This window comes from Otolemur garnettii, unplaced genomic scaffold (genome assembly GCF_000181295.1).
Source record: "Otolemur garnettii isolate 467f Iridium unplaced genomic scaffold, OtoGar3 scaffold00034, whole genome shotgun sequence".
Lineage (NCBI taxonomy): Eukaryota > Metazoa > Chordata > Mammalia > Primates > Galagidae > Otolemur > Otolemur garnettii.
The window spans coordinates 5492302-5503425 of NW_003852429.1; the positions used below are offsets into that span (position 1 = coordinate 5492302).

Consider the following 11124-nt stretch of genomic DNA (forward strand, 5'->3'; position numbering starts at 1 on the left):
TAGCGCCTATCCTACTGTTAAAGTCAAAGTAGCAAGAGGGATTCCTTCTAGATGTTGTAAGACCTTGAATAAAGGCAGTGCCCTGTTGGTGGAAGATAACTAAGGTATGTATAGTAATACACATCTTTTTGAAAAATAATGTGTTTATGTATTTGTAGCTTTTTTATGTGACATTATGAACATTTAAATGAGGTAGTTTTTTAAAAATGAAAGCCTTATAAACCCTTGTTGCAAAGTTTTTATTTCAAGTCAGGCAAGCATTTTAAATAAAAAGCAAGAAGAGTGGTTTTCTTTTATGATTAAATGGTTTGAGTAGTGAAACGTGGTTTGTGGTACTCATTTTTAAGGGAGACTGTTCAAGCACCTTTTTCCCGTTTCGCCATATTGAAAAGAATCTTGCTCTCAAACAGTTTCCAGGGAGTGGTGACAACAGTGGTTCCTAGAATACTATTTGTGGTACATGTTTTAATATTCATAAGAATGTTTCAATAAGCCATGTAATCCACACAGAAGATCCCTTTTTAGCGTACTTATTCTCTTCATTTTTGAGCTAACGTTTTTGGTTCATGAGACGGCTTTACTCTAGGATTTTGCATTCCTGTTAGTTTCTGGAACACTTTACCGAAGGTACTTATCTGTATGTAAACCCTCAGCTCCAGGCGTGAAGTTAGAGAAGGTACAGGAAAATGTAAAAGCATAATTTGAAAGATCCTTTGTAATTCGAATATTAAATTGTCTTGCTTTAGAGGGAAACTTGATGACTTAATTCTTCTTTTTTTTTTTCTTTTTGAGACAGTCTCACATTGTCCTTCTGGTAGAGTGCTGTAGCATCACAGCTCACAGCAACCTCAAACTCTTGTACTTAAGAGATTCTCTTGCCTCAGCCTGCCAAGTAGTTGAGACTATAGGCACCGGCCACAATGCCCGGCTATTTTTTGTTGCAGTTGTCATTGTGGTTTAGCTGGCCTGGGCTGGGTTCAAACCCACCAGCCTCGGTGTATGTGGCTGGTGCTGTAACTACTGTGCTGAGCCATGGGTGCTGAGCCATGATAACTTAATTCTTGAAGAAAAAGGTGTTTAATGCTAATTTAATATAATTAATGTCTTTGAAGTCTGTTTTTTCCTTAAAAAATTTTCTCCATAGGAGTTTACTCTTTGCCTTTTCACTAGGAGGGTTTGATTATACGCGGGGATCTTTCTGAATTAGGATTTTAAAAGAGTAAAATGATTGAGTCCTAAGTATGGATAGTAAATAATACTCACCACTCAGAGAAAAGAGGGGAGAAAGAGGAGAAGGAGGGAGGGAGAATGTATTGCCAGGTTGCTAAATATGGGAAAGAAAGAAAAGCAAAAGGCTGTCCTGTCTAGTGGAAACTGACAGGTATTGGCTGGCTTAGATGATGAATTCAAGCCAAAAGTTTAGTAAATTATATAAGTGAATAATCATCTTACTAGGCTGAATAGTAGTATGTCTTTAGTTGAAACACTGAGATAAAATATGAAGGCTTTCCATATACTTCTGTTTGCTGGTTTTATCTTTTTTTAAATTAGTAATTTAAAATGATGGAATATAATGAATAAAGAATCAAAAGGTTAAGGTTAATGAGTAATGGAATATGGAGATTTATTAATTTGGGGCTTGTAATAGGACTGTTATGAAGCATCGGAATTCCATTCACTAGAAAGTAAGACTGTTATTTGAGGATGCCTCTGAGGTCATGAAAAATGAAGTGAAATTCTTCAGATCTCTACAGGTCTTTTTTTCTTTCTTCTTATCTTCTTTTTAATAGCTTTTGAGAGGAACTGATACTGAAGCAGTGCTAAAGTTTTGACAGAGTTCCTCTAAATATAGGGATGACTCTGGTGTCCTTATGAGATAAGCAGTTATATTTGCTAAAACTTACACTGTGTCATCTTAGGTACAGCATTCCTGAGTTCTGATACCTTTGCAAACTATTGAGGAGAAAATAATTCATGATACTTGTTAAAGACAGTATGGCAGCCTTTATTCAAGGAGGCCATGGCAATAGGTATTAGGGGTCTTGCAGTGGGAGAGAGAGATAGGGCTTTGACTCCCCAGTCTCTAACTGGGAATTTACAACCAAAGAGTAGGGTAGGGGTTCAGTGGATTGAAAATTACTAGGAAGAATCACAGGGAAGGGGGATTCTTGTTAGACCAACTCAACAGACTTCTTATTGATTGCAGGCCAGGGTGCTAAGCTAAGGAGGGTGGGATGAGGAATATGCTAGAGGTCAGGGGGAGGGTTCCTAAGTTAGCAAGATTCTTGTCAAACTGATGACTTAATTCTTAAGGACAGAAAGGGAAGCTTAAAGTCAGGATCTATAAGGCTTCCTCCATTCAGCTTGTTTTACATGCTTTGGTAGTTCATGACTTTTTATCACTGAAGAGTAGAAGTTGGCAAACTTTTTCTGTAAAGAACCAAATAGTAGACAGAGGCTCTGCATGCCCTAGGGTCTCTGTTGTGACTACTCTATTCTACTGTTGCCGTGGGAAAGCAACCACAGATAGTGTGCAAACAAATAGGCATGGCTATGGTTTAAACGATCTTTAATTTCAAATATAACTGATGGGCTTTTTTCTCTTTTCTACTAAAAAAGAGGAGGAAAGCATTCAGTATTTCACCATCAATTCTACCCTGTTGAAGAATATTCCATTTTATGAATATATCCCACTGGATTTACTCATTCTCATATATATAACTGGGCACCTCAGCTGATTCTATAGTTATGAAAAAAGCTGATATGAACATTATTCAACAAGGCTTTTTTTAGACAATGTGTTCATTTATCTTCTGTAAATATCTAGGAATGGACTACTTGTTGAGTAATAGGATAAGGTGTTTCTTAGTTTTAAAAGAAACTGCTAGACACTTTCTAAAAGTGATTTATATTTTGCACTCTTACCAGTGATGTACAAGAGTTCCAGTTGCTCTACATCCTAAAAACATTTGGTGTTGTCTTTTTAATTTTATACATTTGGCATGTGTTAGTAGTATCTGATGATGGCTTTAATTTGTATTCTTGATAACTTGATACTTCATGTGTTATTTCTACATTCAAATATCTTTGTGTTCTTTAAATGTTTGTCCACTTAAATTTGTTATTTGTAATTGAGTTGAAAAATGATTTATAAGTTTTCTTGTTTGTGTTAATGTGATATTTTACACTGACATGTCTAAAGTTAACCTTGAATTATTAGGCTAACTCTTTGGACTGGGGTTTAGATATTGCTGGATTGGATCTGCCAATATTTTGAGAAGTATGCAACTATGTTCATGAGGGATATTGCTCTGTAACTTCTTTTTTGTAATGTCTATGTCAGATTTTAGTGTTGAGAGTTTAGTGTTGTTTGAGAGACTCAAACAATAGGTTAGAGATTGTTCCCTTCTCTTCTATTTTCAGATGATTGGTAGTATTTCTTCTTGATCTTGGAGTTTTATTTAGTGGGTGATTTTTGATGACAAATTCATACTCTCTGATCATTAAAAGCCTATTAATAAATAGTTCGTCTCATCTTTGTTCATTTTTGTAAGATATGTCTTTTTTTAAAAGTTATGTCTGTTAAGAAATTTGTCCATTTCTTTCTTTCTTTCTTTCTCTTTTTTTTTTTTTTTTTTTTTTTTGAGACAGAGTCTCACTTTATTGCCCTCAGTAGAGTGCTATGGTATCACAGCTCACAGCAACCTCCAACTCCCAGGGTTAGGCAATTCTCCTGCCTCAGCCTCCTGAGTAGCTGGGACCACAGGTGCCTGCCACAATGCCTGGCTATTCCCTGTTGCAGTTTGGGTCCGGGCTCAATCCCGCCACTCTCAGTGTATGGGGCCAGTGCCCTACCCCCTGAGCCACAGGCGCCACCCCAAGTCCATTTCTTCTTCAGTGCAGAATTTGTTGCCATGAAGTTCTTATTATCTCATAATGCCTTTAATGTTGGTAAGATCTATAGTGATGATTCCTTTTTCCTTTCTAATATTGATAATTTGTGTTTTCTTTTATTCCCTCTTCATCATTAAGAGTTTGGTCAGTTTGTGGGTCTTTTTAATGAACTAATTTAAGGATTCATTAATGGTTTCTATGGTTTTTCTTTATTGTTTCACTGATTTCTGTAAAAGTAAACTTATTTTGGGTTTGTTTTGTGCTTTGTTAGCTTCTCAGGGTTGAACTATTATTGATTTAAGGCCTTTTTTTCTTTCTCAAATATAAGCATATAAGCTACCCCTTACATGTAGTGGTTTACTTGCATTATTAATTTGGTTTGATGTGTATTCTTATTTCCTTTCTGATTTCTTCTGTTATCCATGGGTTATTTAGATGTGTTTTAATTTTCAAATATTTGGGGGTTTCCAGGTGCCTTATTATTGATTTCTAGTTTAGTTCCATTATGATCAGAAAACAAACATGCTTTATGTGATTTCCTTCTTTTTAATTTAAAATTCATTTTGTGGTCCAGCATGCTGTCTATTTTGCTGAATGTTCTATGTACAGTTGAAAATAAGAGATATTCTGTAATCATATGTTGTAACATTTCTGTTAGTTTTTCCATAAATTACTGAGAGATTAAGATCTTTGATTATCTGTTGTGGAAATTGTGTATTTTCCTGTCTTTAATTTTGTCAGTATTTTCTTTATGCATTAAGCAGCCCACACATTTCATAACTGTTAAGTTCTCTGATAAACAGTACATAAGGATAAAAGTGAAAACTTATGTATCACTGGTAATACTTGAAGTTTTATTTATTCGATATTAATAAAGTCTCTTCCTTCTTGATCTTATTGCTTATGTGATATATTTATCATTCACTTACGTTCTTTTTTTTGACAGAGTCTCACCACTCTGTTGCCCCAGGCTAGAGTGCCATGGCCTCAGCCTAGCTCACACCAACCTTAAACTTCTGGGTTACACGGATCCTCTTGCCTCGGCCTCCCAAGTAGCTGGGACTCAGGCATCTACCATGACACCTGGCTGTGTTTTTCTATTTTTAGTAGGGACAGGGTCTCAAATGCCTGAGCTCAAGAGCTCCTCTGTCCTAGGCCTCCTAGAAAGCTAGGATTAGGCGTGAGCCACCATGTCCAGCCTATCCATTTATTTTCAGTGTTGTCAAGTCTTTTTATATGTAAAGTGTGTCCCTTGTAGACATCAGATAGTTAGAACTTGCTTTTTTGTTTGTAGGTTAATTTTGATAATTATAATCTCCATCTTTTGTTTGTCATGTTTAGTTCATCAGTATTAATGTAATTATGGATATGGCTATATTTAGGTCTACCATTTTGCTATTGTTTTGTCACTTTGTTTTTGATTCTTTGACCCTTCCTGCCATCATTTGGATTATATGAATATTTGTAGTATGCTGAATTTCTCTTTACTCTTTGCTTTACCTTTTTTTGCATTAGTGTTTTAGTGGTTGCACTAGACAGGTTATACACATCTTTACTTTGCCCATCTAGTTGGAGTTAATATTGTACCACTTGATGTAAAATGTAGAAACCCTACAACTATATAGTTCCATGTGCTTCTTGCTAAATAATTGTCATACATATCATATCACATTCACATATGAATCTACATATAAGCACCTAATATGTTACATTTTTCACTTTACACATTCATAGGTGTTTTTAAGAAATTATCAGGGAAAAGACTTCTGTTTAATTATCTGTCATTCCTACTGCTTTTCATTCCTTCTGTTAAGATCTGAGGTTTCATCTGGTTTTCTTTTCGTTCAGCCTAAAGAACTTCTTTAGCATTAGGTATAGGCTTGCTATCGACAGTCTCTTAGCTTTCTTTGATTGGAAGTATCTTTTGGTATTCTTACTGGGGGATACAGAATTTTGCTTTAACAGTGTTTTTCTTGCAGCACTCTAATGATAGTTCTGGTGTCCATTGTTTCTGATACAAAGCCAAGGAATTGTTCAAATTGTCCTTCATGTGTTTATGATGTGTCCTGTTTTAGGGGGAGCAGTTTTCAGGATTTTCTCTTTCTCAGGTAATTGAAAATGAAAAGTAACATTCCTCTGTGGTGTGTTTTCTCTTGGCATTAATTTTGCTTGATCTCCTCTGAACTATTTACAAATTTAAATTTGGGGAAATTTTGGTCATTAATATATTTTTTCTGCTTCATTATTTCTTAATACATTCATACTATCTCATATTTTTGAGACTTAATTTTTAAAATATTTTATTCATTTAAAATATCTTCTTTATAACTTCTTTTCCTCAGAGTGATAATTTTTTCTGATTTGTCTTTAAATTCACTGACTCTTTGCTCTGTTATATTTAAGCCCAGCAGTACCTTTTTTTTTGTAGTTTTTGGCCAGGGCTGGGTTTGAACCTACCACCTCTGGGATAGGGGCCAGCGCCCTACTCCTTTGAGCCACAGGTGCTGCCCCCATCAGTAAATTTTTTATTTATGACATGGATGTCATTGAGCATAGTATAACAGGTGCTTTAAAATTCATATCTATGCTATACCCAGTGAGTACAATGGACAAAACATTCATGCCTGCCAACTCCAACATCTTGGTGAACATAGGGTTGGTATTTGTTAATTATCTTTTATCTTGAGAATGGTCTTATTTTCAGGGTTTTTTGAGTTTTTTTTTTTTTTTTGAGACAGAGTCTCAATCTATCACCCTGGGTAGAGTGCTGTGGTGTCACAGCTCATAGCAACCTCAAACTCTTGGGTTCAAGTAATTCTCTTGCCTCAACCTCCCAAGTAGCTAGGACTACAGGCACCTGTAGTCTAAAATTATGAAACTAATGTTAGATATTATATTTGTTGGTCATGCCACATATGAAACTTTTATCCCTCAGATATACTTTTTTTTTTCTTGAGACAGAGTCTAGCTTTGTCACCCTGGCTAGAGTACACTGGTGTCATCATAGTTCATAGCAACCTCAATCTCTTGGGTTCAAGCAATCCTCCTGTCTCCTAGGTAATGGGGACTACAGTTGTGCACCACCATGCCTGGCTTATCTTTTTCTTTCTTTCTTTCTTTCTTTTTTTTTTTTTTTTGAGATAAAGTCTCACTATGTTGCCCTGGGTCGAGTGCTATGATGTCACAGTTCACAGCAACCTCTAACTCTTGGGTTTAAGCGATTCTCTTGCCTCAGTCTAACAAGTAGCTGGGACTACAGGTGCCCACCACAATGCCTGGCTATTTTTTGGTTGCAATTGTTATTGTTGATTTGAGGGCTAGCTTCAGTATATGTGACTGGTGCCCTACCCACTGAGCTACGGGTGCCACCCCTTTTTGTTTCTTTTCTTTTTCTTTTTTTGTAGAGATGGGTTCTTGTTCTTGCTTAGCCTGGTCTTAAACTCCTGACCCCAAGTGATCTTCCTTCATCTTCCTCCCACAGGTGTGAGCCACAACACCCAGCCCAGAAATACAAATTTTAAATGAAATTAGGTCTAGAGTAGAATTGCAGCCTTTAGTTGAGGCTTTTGCATCCCAGTGATGTTAGAAATAATACTTTTTATATTCATTTTCAAAGAACTATTTTAAGATAGAAGCGTACTATTTTGTCAAATAACCAAATAATATAATTTGACCAGCACCTCCCAATACCTTGGCACAGACAGCCAAAAAGATACAGGTAAGAAATGCTGAGAAACATCAGTACTCTGATGTCAATCAGTAACTTAGTTCAGTGCAAGAAACTTAACATCTATGAAACTATAAACCTAAAATAAAATAATTTTTTTTTAAAGCTCGCAAAACTCTGATTTGGGGCTGGGGGTAGGGAGAGGGAGGGCTTGGTGCTTGCTAGAGAGATCTCCAGCGGTTCTGGGAACAGGATCCAGACCTTCCTGCCTCCCTCTCCCAGTCTGTGGCCCGCTGTGTACGTGTTCAGCTGTGTAGTCTTCAGACTGAGGCAGGTCACTCATATGCTGGCTGTCATGAGGGTTATTAGGGAGTTTGGAAGCTTTAAGCTTTCTAGTAACATTCTATACAAATTTAAGTATTCTAGCTCTCCCTCACTCTTAGGGTATATAGGACATAGTATTTTGCAGGTGTTCTGGGTACTTGCTCTTTTGGTTTGTCATCTAGATCTGTTAAGTGACAGTGTTTATAAAATAGCATTTTCCTAGTGAGATGCCTAGCTCAGAGATGTGTTAAGCCTTGCATGCCAGGTTTATTTATAAATTAGCATTTAAAACATGATTTCTGGATCAATTGGGAGTAGCTTGTATCTGTATTATCAGATTTTTCTGTGGTGAATGGTAATTAATGTGATCTATTTACTATGTAGATACTAAAAGTGTCAGGGATTACAGTCGAAGTCTGTGTGATAGACTACAGTTTTCCTCATCACATATGCTTAATTTTTTTTTTTTTTTAGTTTTTGGCCAGGGCTGGGTTTGAACCCGCCACCTCTGGCATATGGGGCCAGCGCCCTACTCCTTTGAGCCACAGGCACTGCCCCACATATGCTTAATTCTTAATTCAACACAGTGGCTATTCATGAAGGGCATTGCCCTGTAAATAGTGTCTTTCCTGAGGCTAAGAATGTTTACTCACTGTGGCCATTATAGATGTCAGGGATGCCTTTCTTCTGAAAAGTGGCCCACTTTGATCACCAGGTTGATAGAATGAACTATGGCAGTTCTGAGCTAGAAAGGGACAGACAGTGCCCCTTTTAGATCATAGCCCTCCTCAGGGTATGACTTGGTAGGTCTTCCAAAGAGTCAGAATCAACCATTGCAGTTTATTTAGCTTTTGAACAGCTCACCTGGAGAGACCTGTGTCAGTGTGGATGGTCCTGAACCATACTGAGAATTAACTCTAACACCAGCACTGCGGGAAGAGTGCTCCGAGGAAGTCTGCAGGGACAGCCTCAGTGTAGCCTGTTCCCTGTGGACCTCTAGTCTGTTCTCACGCTGTCAGCAGCATCTTTCAGGGCCCCCGTGATGGCAGCCAAGCCTCCCTAGATGCAGGTCAGTTTGGCTCCATCTGTTTTTGGCTTTTCCAGCAGGGCATCTTGAGGCACCTTCTCTTTTCCTTAGTTTTGGCTGAACTTTTCCTCTCAGTAGATAGAAGCAGAGCTGCTGCTTTTAGTTCAGCTTTAAAATCATCACTATCACTTCTCGCAGGCTCACTCGGCCCCCTTTTGATCTCTAGGCTTTCTTCTGATAATAGGTCAACACCAAGTATTGTTTCTAAGGAATTTACTTATCCTTACTTGCTTGGAGACTTTTGGGAACTTTGGGCTAAATCAGTTGGGTTTCTGAGGCCAGAAGGCTGCCCTCTATGTTATCTTCTGCTGTCTCTGCATGTTCCAGGGTGTTGGGATTAAGTTTGTTGACATGGTGCTTGCTTCTCTCACCCTTTCTCTTGGACACTGCACTTCCAAACAGAAATTTTCCTTCAAAAAAGTATTTCAGAGAGAGCTCTGTTTCCTATAATAGTCAGGAAATGATGATTTCTTATAAGAAAAAGAAACTATTTAAATATATTAACTAATATTTGTTATTACAATTGTCATGTATAAAAGTTTTTTTGTACATTCAGTGTTTTACCCTCGTTTTTGCAAGACAGATACTATCACACTAAACATTTTTAGGTGTACAGTTAAGTGGCATTAAGTGGATTTACAATGTTGTATGACTGTCACCACTAGCTCTTTCATCACCCCAGACACTCATGTCGTGATACAGGTTGTGCTACCACTTTGCAAATTAGGAAACTGAGGCTCCTGTAGATGAAGCAGTTAGCCCAAGGCCCTTGTATGAGCATACAGATCTACATCTGTTAACATAAAAGGATAATCCTATCACTCAGAGAAAGGATTAGCATATCATGACGCCATTGTGTTCCTCGTGTGCATCTCATGACATGTACACGTTCCTGCAAGGCCTAAGAGGATAGAAATGTTACAAATGACCCCTTGTGAGTAGCATCAGCATTTCTCAGTTTAGTCCCTACATGATATTCTAATATGTATGTGTTCATCATTACTTTTATTTTCTTTTTCTCTCTGTAAGAGTCATTTAGAGTTGGATGTGGTGGCTTCTGCTTGTAACCCTAGCACTGTGGGAGGCTGAAGTGGGAGGATCACTTGAGGTCAGGAGTTTGAGATGAGTCTGAGCAAAAGCTAAATCCTGTCTCTCCAGAAAAAAATTTGAAGTTACTAAAATTGTTTTCTTGCTTAGGTTTATTTACTATTAATAGGATCCTACTTCCTTACTCTCTTCCAGAAATTTATCAAAAGTTCTGGTCTGCTATTTTCAGTGCTGCCATGGTTACATTACTTTTTGTCATTTCCATGGGAAGGAAGGCAGGCCAACTTCTGTCCCTATATCTGCCATCTTGAGCTAGTTGTTCCCATTGCTGCTGAAGATTGTGAAGAGGATGTAGAACAAAAATAATTTAGAATTTTTTTTTTTTTTAGATTTGGAGGTTAGAAAATGAATTGGCTAATATCTGATATTCTTTATCAAGGTCTGTAAGATTTCTGGTTTATTCTACTTTTATAGTTTCCTAGTTATAGTGATGGGATAATCATAAGTGGGTGTCATTACTTTTTTTTCTTAAACATTCTCCCTTACAGTGTGGAATCTGAAAAAATACAATTAAAAATGATCTTTCTCATTTATGTCTATGAGAAGTCTCACATAATCCATATTTAAGTTTCCTATTTGTTACTTGCAGCTGTGAATATAGGAAACCTATAATTTTACATTTTTATCTTATATTGCAAAATATGTGTCTACTTTAAATTTTAATAAAAATATAAAAGACTACTTTGGGGAGGTATATTTAAGAATAAAACACGTTTTAAAGGTAGAGTTTGTACAGGTAGCAAAATTGTGCATATTCTAGTGCCCTTGTATTCCTTCTCGGCCCGTTTCTTTCTGGGCCATGATACTACGTGTTGTGTTAATTATAAAGTTAAACCTCACGACTATTTATGATAGATTTGTTTGTGAACTAAATTAGAAGTAGTATTTTATAATGGCTTATAGAATGAGGTCACAGTAATATTTAATGTTTCATATTAATATTTAAGATTAATAGAGAGCCAACAGATGAAACCAACTACTTACCGGTACCTGATCTTTGACAAGCCAATTAAAAACATTGAGTGGGGAAAAGATTCCCTATTTA

At 36.9% G+C, this 11124-nt stretch overlaps 1 protein-coding gene across 1 annotated transcript in view; it reads left to right on the forward strand.

Annotated features, from left to right (window-relative positions):
• Positions 1-11124, forward strand: part of DNAJC3 (DnaJ heat shock protein family (Hsp40) member C3) — an 86578-nt gene that overhangs the window by 65658 nt on the left and 9796 nt on the right. The window lies entirely within an intron of this gene.